The following is a 14653-nucleotide window of genomic DNA, read 5'->3' as shown; positions in this document are numbered from 1 at the left end:
TTAGATGTGTAAAGGCCTGTGAAGTAGTTTAAAAACTCATAGCAAATAGTTGTGGTGTAGGATAGCGTTTGGTTCGCAGGTGTTCATATGTCAGTTATGTAGGACCTACTGTATGGCGGGCGTAACATTTGTGCTAGCACCTGACCAGGTCATTTCACCTCGCCATATTGTCTAGCGTCTGATATTTACCCAGATATAAGAGTTCTCTATCTGCAGCTTCTCGAAATTCAACCAGTAGATAAAGTATTTTACCCTCCACTTCTGGTTCAGAGGAATGCACGAGCGAGGCCTCTAGGCTCGAAAGGTCATGCTCAATACGTGCTAGTGTATTACACAAATCTTTTAGCACCCCGGCATGTTTGGAAATGCAGACCCCTCTTATGTACGCTTTGAAGCCCTCCCAAAGGACTGCGTGTGTGTCAACCGAGCCGGCATTGATGGAGCAGTAATCTTCGATTGCTTCGCGTATCTCTGCGTTAAAAAGTTCATCATATAGGGTTCAGCTTGGGAATCGCCATTGTCGTTCAAAGCCTTCAGGTCGAGGGACATGCAGGCAAAGCTGTATTGGGGCATGATCCGAGTAGGTCCGTGGTAGTGTCATCTGTGAATGGAACCAACCAGCCACACCCGGGGATACCAGCCAGAGATCGATCCTAGTCCAAGTGTTATAATGGCCTGAGCAATGTGTGTATTTCGTTGATGTGGGATTGTGGATGCGCCAAATGTCCAGTAGGGGGAGCTGATCGCAAATATCTAACATTGCGCAGCGCGCACGTGGCTTGGTGTCCGGAGAATTGGAGGTGCTATCTAAATTTGGGTTCATTAGTAAGTTACATTCCCCTCCAATCAGGAGCAGGCTGGGTTCCAATCTCGCTAGTTGAGCGTGCAGGGAGTGAAATAAGTTAGGGAAGTCTGTGTTTGGGCCGTATATGCATACCAAAGTTGTGTGGTGTCCCATGAGTGTACCCGTGACAATTATGTTTCGGCCCTCCGCGTCTCCAATTACCTATCCTAGACTGAAGGGTACTCGTCTGTGTATAAGGATAGCTACCCCTCTAGCATAATTACTGTAGTTCGCAAAGTATCTATGCGTTCCCCAATTGGCAGCAAGACGGGTCGTGTCTGAGGTAGATAAGTGTGTCTCCTGTAAATAAGCGATGTCCACAGCATGGCGCATCATATAGTTCACCACCTTTCGTTTCTTGCGATTGTCATTCAGGCCTCGGACATTCCAGGACATTAAAGATAAGGTAGAGGGGCCTTCAATATTACCTAACCGTGCTATAAGAACCACTCAGTAAGTGTGACAATAAGAAAGTGTATCAAACGCATAGTAACAGTGACAGTGACCATTGCAGTACACAACTGAAACTTTGTACATGCATAGAGATTCTACCCCCCTCCTACCCCCTCCCAGCCTCACCCCCGCCCAAGCGAGGCATAATCCCAATATAGCGCTTAACCTAAGGTACCTATTAACTGTACGCTGAGGTGTAGAAACCCAGAAGGGGTACAGTCTCATAAACAAGATCGAATCAAAGGTGTACACCTCGGGGTGGCAACGCCACCTCAGTCAGCCAACAATTTGAAACAATCTAGCTGCTTAATATACATTATCCTAGGAGCAATATGTAAACATGAGAAATCAGACAATAGCAGTAAAATCAACCAGTTCCGGAGCTGGAGAACAGTTCAGCACTTGCATCAGAGCCACTGTGTGGGGGAGAGGGCATCCCACTCCACAACCCAGACTCGTTGTTTGTTTGCTGATAAGTGTGGCAGAATTCTTGCGCCTCCGTTGGTGTATCGGAGATGCGGGCGCGACCTCCTATGTCCACTTTCAGACTGGCGGGGTAGAGCATACCATATTTTAAACCCAGATTTCTAAGCGTGGCCTTCACTCCATTAAATTTCCGACGGGCCTCATGTACCATTATAGTGAAGTCCGGCTAGAAGGGGACTTTGGAGCCTTGCCATATGGTGTCTCCCCGTTCTCTAGCCAAGCGCAGCACTGAGTCTCGATCGTGGAAGTTCATGACTCTGTCAATGATGGGTCGAGGGGGACAACCAGGATTTGGTCTGGGCCCGAGGGATCGGTGTGCTCACTCTATCACAAATCCCTGTGTGAAGGACTCTTTTCCAAAAATGTCTGCTAGCAACGACTCTACAAATAGATCCATCCGACCCGCAGTCTCTGGAACCCCTAATATGTGAATATTATTGCGCCTTCTGCGTGATTCAAGGTCCTCGTTCTTTATAGCGGCTTCCTTGAGGATGCGCTCAGTACGTTCCAGTCGTTTCAAGGACTGCGCCGTTCCATCTTAGATGTCAGAGATGCGGGCTTCGGCAACGACTAAGCGCTGGTCATGTGCTTGAAGTTTGACCCCCATGTCTGCAAAATTTGTATCCAGTGCATCAAATCGCCCATCCAAGTCCTTGAAACCCGCCCTCATTTCCTGAAGCATTGACGCCGACAGTGTGAGGGGGTCATCATCACATTCCGTTCTCTGTGCACTCTCTGCCATTGTAGTGGTCTCTTCTGTAGGTTTGTCTCCAGGTTTTACGAAGGGCAGAGTCGTCTGTTTGGGGTCTTTCCGGCCCATGCCTCAGTATTGCGTTGCGATGGAGGGACAGCTCAGCGTGGATTCCAAACTATGTACGCCACCCGTGGTAGCTCCTTTAAGCTGCAGTTCGTGGCACTGGAGGGGAAGTTATGGCGGTTGTGACACAAGGCACCGGCGACCTCTGTGTTTACAGAGGAGTGAGACCTAACGGTATGGTAGGCTCCGTGTCACAGTCAGCAATGGCTGGCCCTGTCAGGCGCTTGTCGCAAAGAGGATCCACACTCTGGGGGTCCACAGCAGAGAAAGCAGCAGACGTGTAGGTGAGTGGCCAAAGCCCTCGATGCAGCCCGGTACTTTGTGTGCTCTGGTTTGAGGTCCGACGTGCGGCGGTAGTGCTGTATGCGCAACCCGCGGCAGCTCCCCCAATCAAAAGCGCGCGGCACTGGAGGGGAAGCTATGGCATCTGTCTCGCAGGGTTCAGGTGACCTCTGAGTCAGTGGAAGAGAGAAATCTAGCAGGGCTTTAAGCCATGTGTCGCAGTTTGCCACTTCCAGCCCTGGCTAGCGCTTGTTATACAAAGGGTCGTCACTCAGAGAGAACGCTTTAGTGGAGTAAGTAGGCGTGCAATTGTGTTGCCTGAGCCCTTTATCAAGTCCTGCACATTGCATGTTCTGATTTGGACTCTGGTGTATAGTGGTGTTCAATGCGCCATGAGGGCAGACGTGTGCTGCATTCACAAGTGTCCCTGGCTGCAGTGGTCAATCGGTGGGGGTCAAATGGAGCCGGAATGGGCTCCCGCCGTGGGCCGAGGTCGTGCGTCTCAGGGAGCCAGCAAATGGGGCAGTCACTGATCATGCGATAGCCTGGAGGCAGGGGAGCGGGGACCACGCCACAGCAGCCCACAGCCGAGCGCAGGGGGTCGATGCCCTGACCTCCCCCTGCAGGTAGAACCGCACGGGCCATGTCCCCCATATGGCCTATTTGGAACGCGGTAGATGGCGGTTGCAACTGGACACTGCCTAGCGGTGCAGCGGCCTAGCCAGTCCTCCACACCGAATGGGGAGGGGGAGCCAGAACCACCCGGCACAACGCCACAGCAACGGGCCCCCGCTCACTGCTTGTGTCGTCGGGCGCCTCCTCACTCCGCAGCCCGATCATGGTTGCCGGGTCTCGATCTTCGATCTCCGCCCCTCTGCAGCATCAATCAATCAATCAATCATAGGCATTTGTATAGCGCACTGCTCACCCGGAGGGTCTCAAGGCGCTGGGGGGGGGGGGAAACGCTACTGCTCGAACAGCCAGGTCTTGAGTTGCTTCCTGAAGGCGAGATGGTCTTGCGTTGTCCGGAGGTGGATGGGGAGGGAGTTCCATGTCTTGGCTGCCAGGTAGGAGAAGGATCTTCCTCCGGCGGTGGCTCTGCGGATGCGGGGGACGGTGGCGAGAGCGAGGCTGGCGGAGCGGAGCTGGCGGGTGGGCTTGTGGAAGGTCAGGCGGCTGTTGAGGAACTTGGGGCCCAGGTCATGGAGGGCCTTGTGTGCGTGGGTGAGGAGTCGGAACGTGATTCTTTTGTTGACGGGGAGCCAGTGCAGGTCTCTCAGGTGTCCGGAGATGTGGCTGTGTCGGGGGATGTCCAGGATGAGTCGTGCTGAGGCGTTCTGGATCCGTTGGAGTTTCTTCTGGAGTTTGGCGGCGGTGCCGGCGTAGAGGGCGTTCCCGCAGTCCAGCCGACTGGTGACAAGGGCCTGGGTGACCGTCTTCCTGGTCTCGGTGGGGATCCACCGGAAGATCTTCCGAAGCATGCGCATGCAGCATGAAACGACTCCCAGTGTATCTCGGCGATGGCGCCGCCTCCAGAGACCGGAGTCCATCCGCTTGATGCAGGATCGCTGCGCGCATTCAGTGGCGCTCAGTACCGGTGCATATTGTCCCTATTTCGGCAGGATAATGTAGGATATGGTTGGCTGGCCGACAGAGCTTCAACTGCAAGCGGCCATTTTGGATGCCTGCGTGGCAATGCCCCGCAGTGTCTGGCTTCTTGGAGGTCAGAGGTGAACCACGTGGCCTTCAGGGGGCATTGTCTGTCGGGGTTGCGGAAGGGTGCAAGTTTGTCTGCGCAGCTGGTGATCCAGCGGTGTAGTTCCTCAGCTGCAGAGTTGCCGTTGGTCGTGGAAGAGGGGGATCGTGGACAAGGGTGGAGTTGGGGTGCTCCTCTGTGACCTTGCTCCAATTCCTTTGTGGCAGGCACGGAGTGAGCATGTGAGCGGTGGTGGTGTTAAAAGAGAAGTGTACGCAGTGATGGGCTGTCCAGAAGGGCTGCGAGGACTGGCTGAAGCAGATGTTGGTCCCTCCGACGAAGATGGGGTCGAAGGTGTGTCCTGCCTAATGGGTGGGGGTGGTGACAAGCTGCTTCAGTCCGAGGTTGGCGACGTTGTCCAGGAGGGCGGTGGTGAAAATTCAGGTCCCCGATGAGTATGTAGTCCGTGGTGGTGATGGTGTGTGGTGCAATGGGGTCGGCAATAGTGGTGATAAAAGAGGCACGAGGCCCTGGTGGTCTGTAGGCGAGGGTGCTGTGAAGAGTGGTTCTAGGGCTGATCTCAGTAGCGGCCCGTGGTGGGAGTGCTGCCGGCGCTGACGCCGGGCGAATTCCGTAGCGCGCGCTGCATTGCCAAATGCGATGCAGCCCGTGCAACGAAATTCGTTTTATTTATTTATATATTTACCTACCTCTAATCGGCCGTAATCCGTAGTTTACTATCCCCCATCCTGCCCCTCCCCCGCCCACGTCAGTGCCCGACAGTACTCCCACCACGAGCCGCTACTGGCTGGTCTGGATCTGGAAGTGGAGGTGTTCGTGGTGGAAAGGGAGTCGCTAGGTGGAGAGTCGGAGGGAGCTCTTGTGTGCGATGGTGAGTCCTCCTCCTGGGCAATGGGGGCAGTTCTTCCTCTGGATCTTGTATCCATCGGGGATGGCGGTGGGGATGTCTGGGGCGGAGAAAGTGTTGGTCCGGGTTTACGTGAAGAAGGCGACGTCTGGTGAGAGGGTGTCGAGGAGGTCCCAGATCTCTACGGCATGTCTGTGCAGGGAGCGCACCTTAAGGAGGATGTACTCTATGGCTTTGGTGGTCAGGGCGTTGGTGCGGCGGTCAAGGGAGGTGCTGTGGATGGTGAAGGGTTGTCGGCAGTGTCGGCAGGAGAACTGGCCGTGGGTGGTCTTTGGTGTAGACTGTTGGCAGTTGTTGTTTCTTCAGAATTTGAGTGTGAGGAGGGTAGCAGAGTCATAGCGGAGGGTGGGTCGGAGATTCAGGGTCCCTGACGCTGGGCGTGGTCGGGTCGCGGATGGGCTCAGATAAGCTTGCCTTCGGAGTGCCAGCGGCACGGCAGCACAGCAGCCACCATTAAATAGGGGAGGGGGAAGGAAGTGCAGGTAGGAGGTAGGAGCGGGAAACGGCAGGGGGGAGGGGGCAGCAGCGGCGGGAAAAAGGGCGGCAAAGGGGCACGGAGGAAAAGGACAACTGGAGAAAAAGTGAAAAAGGCACTAAACAAGACGGCAGAATACAAAGTGGCACAAAACAAGAAGGCGGAATACAAAGTGGCACAATAACAATAAAAGAGAGGCACAATACAAAAAGGCACAATATTGGGGGAACAGTACAAAGAGCGGACTTGAACCCTGCCTACACTGAGAGCGGCACTACAGCAGCAGAAGCACCACAGCGGAGCTGCAGGGGGGGGAGAGCAGGTCTCTGAGCATTGTTGGAGTTGCTCATGACAGAAGACGCAACTCCAGCAATGTGCCACAACAGATAGGTGAGTTCCATACAAAAGGCCCTGCGTCATTCCTTACGCCTGGTCTGAGCAAGTGTAGGGATTTTGACTCAGTGAAGGTGTAGAGTGACGCAGTGAAATGTTGTAAATTTCACTGCGTCAGTTCTACATGGCTTTTTCTGTGGGAATGCCCACCCAGCATACATTATACCTGGCGCAGCTATAATGTGATGCAGGGCTTTACAACGTGACGCATCCCCCTAGATGCGTCACGTTGTAAATTGGCTGCATTATTTGTGCCGCCGTTGCGTCCAAAAAAGTGACGCAATGGCGGCGCAAGGGGCTTGTAAATCTGCCCCCGAGTTGTTACGTTTTGAGACACGTTTATAAACACATTCATGTTGTTAAAAAACCTGTAATGTGTTGTGGGACTCAGACAGAATCTCACCTGTAGGAAATCAAATGCCAGTCTCAGCAGTACCATGTTGAGGTGCCCTAGCCCCATGACCTAAGCACCCCTTACAGGGACAGGCCAGACATGCCCTAGTGCTGGCAGTGTTTTGGATTTATTCTGTACTAGGGTCGGGTCGCTGAAGCCACTGACATTTAACATACAAGTGGTTTTCAGACGGACCTCCACACATGGAAATAATCTCCAATTAAATGCATCGTATAGAAATTGACCTCATACATATTCACTGAGGATGTCCTGCAAAGTTGACTGGATTTTCATATTTGGGGTCTACACATCCCTAATGTGCAACCAACACCGACTGCGCCATGTGTTTTTAGATCAGACTTGCCAGCATAGCAGTGTGCAAGACCTGTTGTTTACAATATACAGAGAGCAAGCATTCTGTCATCCCCCTTCAGTCATTGCTTTGAGATGTCAAACGCATCTTTGATCAATCCAGAGGAGTGTGCACTCCATAAGTCATGCTGCTGGGTGTTTGGTGGTCATTCTGCCTCCTATGTAGTGGTGTGCAATTGCAGTGCATGTTGGACTTTTTCTAGAGCTGTAAATTATACACAATCACACCATCTGTCACATTTGATGATTTATCCCATAAGTGCACTACATGCAAAAGGCAATCACATGTTATTAGGTCGAAGCCTACCAGACAGCGCTGCTGTCTGATTTGCACAGACTTCTTGTGGACATTGTGAAAGCTTCCCTGGAAATGCATTCCACCCACTGGTGACCATTACCATTCTGGTATGTAGCTCACATTTGCTTATTTTCTATTTGTTGGCTTTGTTTATTTAGGCTGTCCAACATGCCCTTATCCCTCCCAAGAACCACAGCCTGTTCACTCCTTGTATTCCTCCATGAGTGCTCGCTTTCTATAAACAGGCCTTTTACATTTTGTTCTTATCTTGTAACATTTGCTGTGCATGCAAACACAGAGGTCAAAATTGAGGCTCTGTCTTCAGAGGGAGCTTGGTGTTTACTTTTCTTTCTCTGACTTCAAAGTAAGATGGTGTATGTGACAATCCTGTTGTGAGATGAAAGGGTGTAAGATGTTATTTTTCCTAGTACACAACAAAATGTAAATGTTTGTAAATGGACCGTGCAACTATTCCAGAATATATCAGAATAAGGAAAGCACATAGTAAGCATTTTTTTGTAATTCTGAAGATTGGCGTAAACGAATATTTTAATACAATCAAAAAAAGAAATACACTTGCTGATGCCATTTTTACACATTATTATTTGTGCACTACATAGTTTTGTCAGTAAAACTGTTATGTCTGGGCAAATGTAACTGTCATTTCAATTGAAAATGTGTTGTATGTCTTGGAAGTACACTACTAAACTATGCATACTCCACTCTACTACACTCTACACCAGTCCACTGTACAACACTCTAAGCCATGACACACTATGACACCCAACTCCCCTCTACACTACGCCACTCCACTCTACGCCACTCCATTCTACACAGCTCCACTCTACACGACTCTACCATACTCCACTCTACGATACTTAACTCTACAACACTCCACTTTATGCCACTCTATTACACTCTAAGCAATTTCACTCTAGGACACTCTATTCTACACCACTCCACTCTATGCAGCTCCACTCTACGATACTCCACTCTATGACACTCTATTCCACTCCACTCTATGCCACTTTACTCTAGGCCACTCTGCAATACTTAACTCTACAACACTTCAATCTGCTCTACTCGAATCCATGATACTCCTCTCAGTGACTCTACTCCACTCTATGACACTTTACTCCATTCCATCTATAGCACTCTACTCCACTCTATGCTACTACACTCTAGGCTACTTCACTCTAGGCCACTCCACTTTATCACACTCGATGCTACGACAGTTTAAGCCACTCCGCTCTATGCTACTCCACGCCACTCTACTCTATGACACTCCACTCCATTCTACTCTACTCCATGACACTCTGCTCCCCTCCACTCTATACTCAACTCTACGCCACTCTACGACACTCCACCCTGCTCTACTCTAATCCACGGCACTCTGCGCCCCTCCACTTTACACCCTTCAACTCTACAACACAACGCTCTACTCTTCTCCACTGTATGACACAACACTTCACTCTATGCCCCTCCACTCCATGCCACTCTACTCCACACCGCTCCACTCTATGACACTCTATTCTACTCCACTCTATGACACTCCACTTTACTCTACTTCCCTCTATGACACTCCATTCCACTCCACGGCACTCTACTTCATGATACTCCACTCCACGGCACTCTACTTCATGATACTCCACTCTACACCACTCTAGTTCAATCCACTCCACAACACTTTACTGTACACCACTCCACTGTACACCACTCCATTCAGTGGCGTAACGAATGTTGAGGGGGCTCCCCTGCAAGGTATGTGGAGGGGCCCCCTCCGAGCTCAATCAGTATCTCTCCGGCCGAAGTGCTGTGCACAGGGAGCCCCCTGGAGCTTGGGGCACCGCGGGTGCTGTGGGGGCCTGTGTTACGCCCGACTCCATTTTACACCACCCCACTCTGTGACACTCTACTCCACTCAATGCTTTGCCACTCGACGCCTGTGCACTCTACATCACTCCAGTCCAAGGCCACTCTGCTCCACTCTATGCCACTCTTTGTCACTTAACTCTACTCCACTCTGCGCCTTTCCACTCTATGACACAACATTTGGCTCTTTGCCACTGCACTCTACGCCACTCCTCTCTACTCTCGCCAGAGGTAGGTGAAGCAAGAGTTTTACCGGGAGAGCCAATTCAGAACCGAACCAAGGGCCTGGCTCAGATCTTAGAGTCCATGCACAAGCCCTAAAAAAGTTTGTTAAGTAAATCACACAAAAACATCACATAAAATAAGATATAACCACTTCAAAATTCAAGAATGTGTTTTTCCTTTACATGGGAAGCTTTGACATTAATAAATCACATTATAGCACTGCACTGAGAAGTACTTACTTAAAGTGATATTTTTAAACATGAACCAATAGTGCACTAAGAAGCAAGACAATTGTCACGTGAACACTGTATGTGTCCCAGATAATTATAGTGCAACATTATAGTCTATTAAATCAAGCACAATAGATTTTTGTTTAACTGGTATTCTGATCTCACATATTTAAAAGTGTTTTCATGCATAATAGTGATGAAAAAATAGCTTTGTTGACATAAAATATGTGCCTCAGATCACACTATTTAAGCAGGGAAGCTACAGTTTATCCAGGTTTTCTGGCTCCACTTCACACAAATCAGCCAGGAAATGGGTTATGTCAAGAATTTGGTTTTACCTCTTTGTGCATTTTTCTGCAGTTTTTATATAGCGTGAACTCGACCAGAAGGTATTGGAGTGCTTTACATGAGTGTTGCTTATATTACACAAGGTCACATGCATTGTTTATAGGCAGGGGAAGATTAAGTAATTTGCCCAGAAACCCAGAATGTTGAGCCGACACATTGGTTTAAAACCTGGTCGGCAGTTCTAGCTGTAACGCCACATCCTGGGTAGAGAGAGGCAGGCAGACAGAAGCCACATGAAAGCTCGGCTTGTTATGGACTCGAGGTTCCAACAGGACCTTAAACGGAGTCAGAGACGGGCTTAAGGCTCGAGCCTGGCTCAAGCTTTTCAGTGGCTCGCCTACCTCTACTCTATGCTTCTACACTCTTCGCCACTCCACTTCAATCTACGACACTCAATGCCATTGTACTCCACTCTATGCCACTCTACTCCACTCCTGTCCACTCTACACTGTGCCACTCTACATCACTACACTCTATGTCACTCTACTCTATGGTACTCCACTCTATGCCACTCTAGTCCACTCCACACTGTGCCACTTTAGTCCACACTACGCCAATGCACTCTATGACACTTTACTCCACTCTACAACACTTTCCTTCACTCTATGCAACTCCACTTTGACACTTTACTCCATTCTACGCAGCAGCACTCTACTCTTCCCACACTCCAATCTTTGACACTTTACTCCACTCTATGGTTTGCCACTCTATGCCCCTCCCCTCTACATCACTCCACTCTATGACACTCTACGCCTCTTCACTCTAGGCCACTCTACTCGATGATACTCCACTTTACAACACTCTACTCCACTCCACAACAGTCTACGCCACTCCACTCTGTGACACTAAATGACACTCCACTCTAGCCAACTCCACTCTACGCCACTCCACTATACGACATTCCACTCCACAACACTTTACTCTGCTCTGTGCTAAGCCACTCTACTCCAGGCTATGCCACTCTACATCACTCCACTCCATGACACTCCAGCACCTCTATATAGGCAAAACCTATTGGCTTTTCCAATGCTTGTTACTTTCTCCACTTGATGCAAGACACATTGGTTCAATATATGCCAAAACAAATGAATAGCTTAGGATGAAAAAGGACCATCCCTCTTATACTTTCCGTTAGAGGAACAACCTTTTGTCGTCCTTGGCAACGACCCAGCCACTGCTGAGGTTGAGTGCCCCCTCTGACTGCCAGTAGACTTTGCTGAAATACAAGCTCAAAGCATGAAACAGCTTTGGCAAATCCAGCTGGTCTGGATTAAAACTGAAAATACAAGCCAGACCTATTGGCTTTGCTAATGCTTGTTATTAGATGACATAGAAACTTCACTTAACCTTCCATAAAGTGAGCAACTGGTGCACATGGACAAAGAAGTGCACGGTTGGGGTGTAGTTGCAGGTCAAAGGGCTGGAATCAATTATTTCCCTTGTAACGGGTCTCCCAGACACCCTTAAACCAGGATGGTGCTGCAGTGAAAGAAATTGTATTTGTCTTCGAAATGTAGTGGATAAATGAATTGCTGTGTTATGTGAAGGGCTTATAATGTGCACACCATGGTGAGATTACATGAACTTTGCCCACGCGCAAAAATGCAGCACATGTTATTTTCCACCATGTAGGTCCTGATGTAATAGGTGAGAAGAGAAAAAGGGACTTTATTTCATTCCATTGCCTGCGCATCTTTCTATCACGACAAAAAGAGGCAACCAAGACTGAATCAATTGGTAAATGTACACAACGTTCTGTGTGCTTATAGATTATTTTAAGCATGTAATATATTTTTATAATACATCAGAATCTTAAATCATGAATAACATCGCGAAAAAATTGAAAATCATATGTTGCACTATGCATGCTGAACTGGTAATAAAATACAGAACAAATTTTATTTCCCAAATCTAAATTAATCTTTCACATTTTTAAAAGTGGAATAAACTGCATTTTTTCCATATCTTATACTAAATATGAAATATAAGAGATAGTTCAGTTTTGTTTGACTGATTGCAAAAAAGCACCTGCTCCATTTTGCAATGTGGCTAAAAAACCTGAATTCAAGAGCACTTACTGTAAAAATGTGAAAGCTTTGTTCGATGCCTCTGAACAGGACTTCAAATTGTATTACTTTGGTTTTCAAACTTCGAGTTTGTAGACTCCGGTAAAAAATAAACTATATTACACTAGAACATTCCACCCCCGCACATCCTGCCTGCAGCCTGTTTACCGAGGAATTTCGCGCATTATCAGGGTAAAGAAGACAGACGCGATTACTGGGAAACAGATACCTTTAGCATCAGAAATTCCAAGGACAAGACCAGAATAGCCATGCAATCTACATGCTGAGGTACTCAAAGCCAGAAAGAACACAGACTTCTCATAAAAGTCATAAATGGTGGGCATACACACTTATCCCCCTGTACGACGAAGGTCGAGAATCGGGTTTTAAAAGAGGGAAGTGGAGAAGAATGATAGAGGGAAGTGGAGAAGAGTGATAGAGGGAGGTGGAAAACGATAGAGATGAGAGAAGAGAGTGAACAAGAGAAAACATAAGGGGAAAGGAAGAGAAGGGGGGAGAGAGAGAAAGAGGAGAGAAAAGTCACAGGGGTTGGTGTTGTGTAGGGTGGGCTCCACTAGGTGCATACGATAAAACACCGAGATGAAGTTTGTTGGCAAAAACAGCAAACTATATTATAAGTGCTACATTAAACAAATACGAAGAGTAGAAAGACGGGTGAAGAGAGGAAAGACAGGTGAGGCGAGCTAGATCTGCTTGCCACGTATCTGAGGGTTGATCGAACAGTTGAACAGTTCAGATTTAAGCTGGTTTATAAAGTCTTGGAGACCTGTGATGCGGTTAAATTAAAAGGTAAGGGCAGTTGCCCAAAGATTTTCTTAGGAGCTGAACTTGAAAGTTGGCGAATATTAGAACTGCCTAGTTTTAATTCCTTCTCATGCCTCTTTCTTCTACGACCCTACGCTTCCTATCTCTATGTCCCACTCCGGTAAAAAAATTTAGGCCTGCGTTCTCACATTTTACACTTTTCCTACATTTCTCTTCCCTTCTACCTTTTCTACATTGATCTGACGATAAAAAATAACCCAACGTTCCCTAAACTGAGAGCCAGTGACAACCACCGGCACAAATTATGCACAGTTGTGGTGTGCCTGGCCTGGATCCATGTTTGCTCACGACCCAGAGAGCAACTGCTCTCCTCGGGTATAGTTTTTTCTGTTTAGGGGTACTCGTGATTTTGCCAGTCAGACAGACAATGAGTTTATTCACGCTCCAATCATACACCCGAAACTTAAATTTATGACTTCTACCCACTGACTAAATAAAGGTCAGCAATGTTTTTCCCCAGTAGCCAAAGATGAGGGATTCTCACCAGCATCAACTGGGCACTGGGCTTCAACACTGGATTTTGATAGCACCATGGAAAGATGTTGGGTAAACACAACCCCCTGCCCTAGCGGACGTATCTGTGTGTGTTTAACTCTCGCCCCACACCCCAAACACAAACAGGTCGGGTCGGGCTTGTCTAATACACGCTGAGCAGCATCCCCATCGCGCCCTGCGGGTGGTTTGGACCTCAGCCTGCCGCTCCTCATCCGGGCTCCCTGCGCCCCTCCTCGCGCCATCCTCGCGCACTCCCATCACCGCTCTATTTATAGAGGGAGCCGCCGAGCTTTGTCCCACTTGGTGACAGCTGAATATTTTGACCAGATATGGTTTCCATTCTGCGACCGAAGCGGCACCCCAGCATCACAGAAGATGCGTCCCGCAGACAGTGGGGTTGGGCAAACAACAACAGAAACCTGACGGGGGGGTAGAACCGGCGCCACTTACCCCGGGAGCTCTGAGGTGTGGATGAGACCGGGCTGAGCGGACGAACTGTTGCACTGGCTCCTCGAGAAGTTGCTGCAAGCTGAGCGTCGATGCTGCTGCTCCTGCAGTGCCAGCGCCGAGGGGATGGACTGTGCTGGGAGGGGCGGACGGGGCTCTCACTCCCTCTCTTTCCATCTCTCTGGACAGCTCTCCTCTAGGCCCGGGCACAGCTGCTGCCACTCACTGCTGGAAAGTCCCACCCAGCTTCAGTATCTTCATACACCGTGGCAGGGTCACTTTACTGCACCACTCGAACTCCTTTACTAACAATCTTTATATACTGCTCCGTGCTGCTGCTCCGCGTCGTTAAACAGCTAGGATGACAGTTTGACAGGGGAGTGTGAGCCAGGTGTGCAGGCGAGGCAGCTCGTGCAGTGTAGGCCTGGGGCTCTGGGATGGTTTCTGCGCCGGGGGTAATGACTCCGTGTCGCTTCCACGGTTCTGCGTGGTTGCTTTGCAGACCCCGGGAACGAGAACAGCGGATGCACGAGACGAGACTGCAGTGTCTAGTTCGTGTGCAAGCAACAAGCTCGAGCTGAAGTGGCTGCCAACCAGCAATGCAAGCGTTGACTGTTTAAATCGCTTTGAACAGCGGTAAGGGTCTCATCCCGAAGGTTGTCTCGGTGCCCAGTAGGCAGCAACAA

At 49.3% G+C, this 14653-nt stretch overlaps 1 protein-coding gene across 4 annotated transcripts in view; it reads right to left on the bottom strand.

Moving 5' to 3' along the window:
- TMOD1 (tropomodulin 1) overlaps positions 1–14161 on the bottom strand; it is a 497118-nt gene extending 482957 nt beyond the window's left edge. For 3 of the 4 annotated variants that reach the window (XM_085636598.1, XM_085636599.1, XM_085636600.1), the window contains exon 1: positions 13971–14098. The gene's annotated coding sequence lies outside the window, so the exon portion shown is untranslated. Of the gene's footprint in view, positions 1–13970 lie in introns of all 4 variants that reach the window. The other variant, XM_085636597.1, reaches the window with a different exon arrangement.
- Between the last annotated feature and the right edge of the window lie 492 nt (positions 14162–14653).

Source organism: Triturus cristatus, chromosome 2_1 (genome assembly GCF_964204655.1).
Source record: "Triturus cristatus chromosome 2_1, aTriCri1.1, whole genome shotgun sequence".
NCBI lineage: Eukaryota > Metazoa > Chordata > Amphibia > Caudata > Salamandridae > Triturus > Triturus cristatus.
This window is presented reverse-complemented; position numbering and strand designations above follow the sequence as displayed.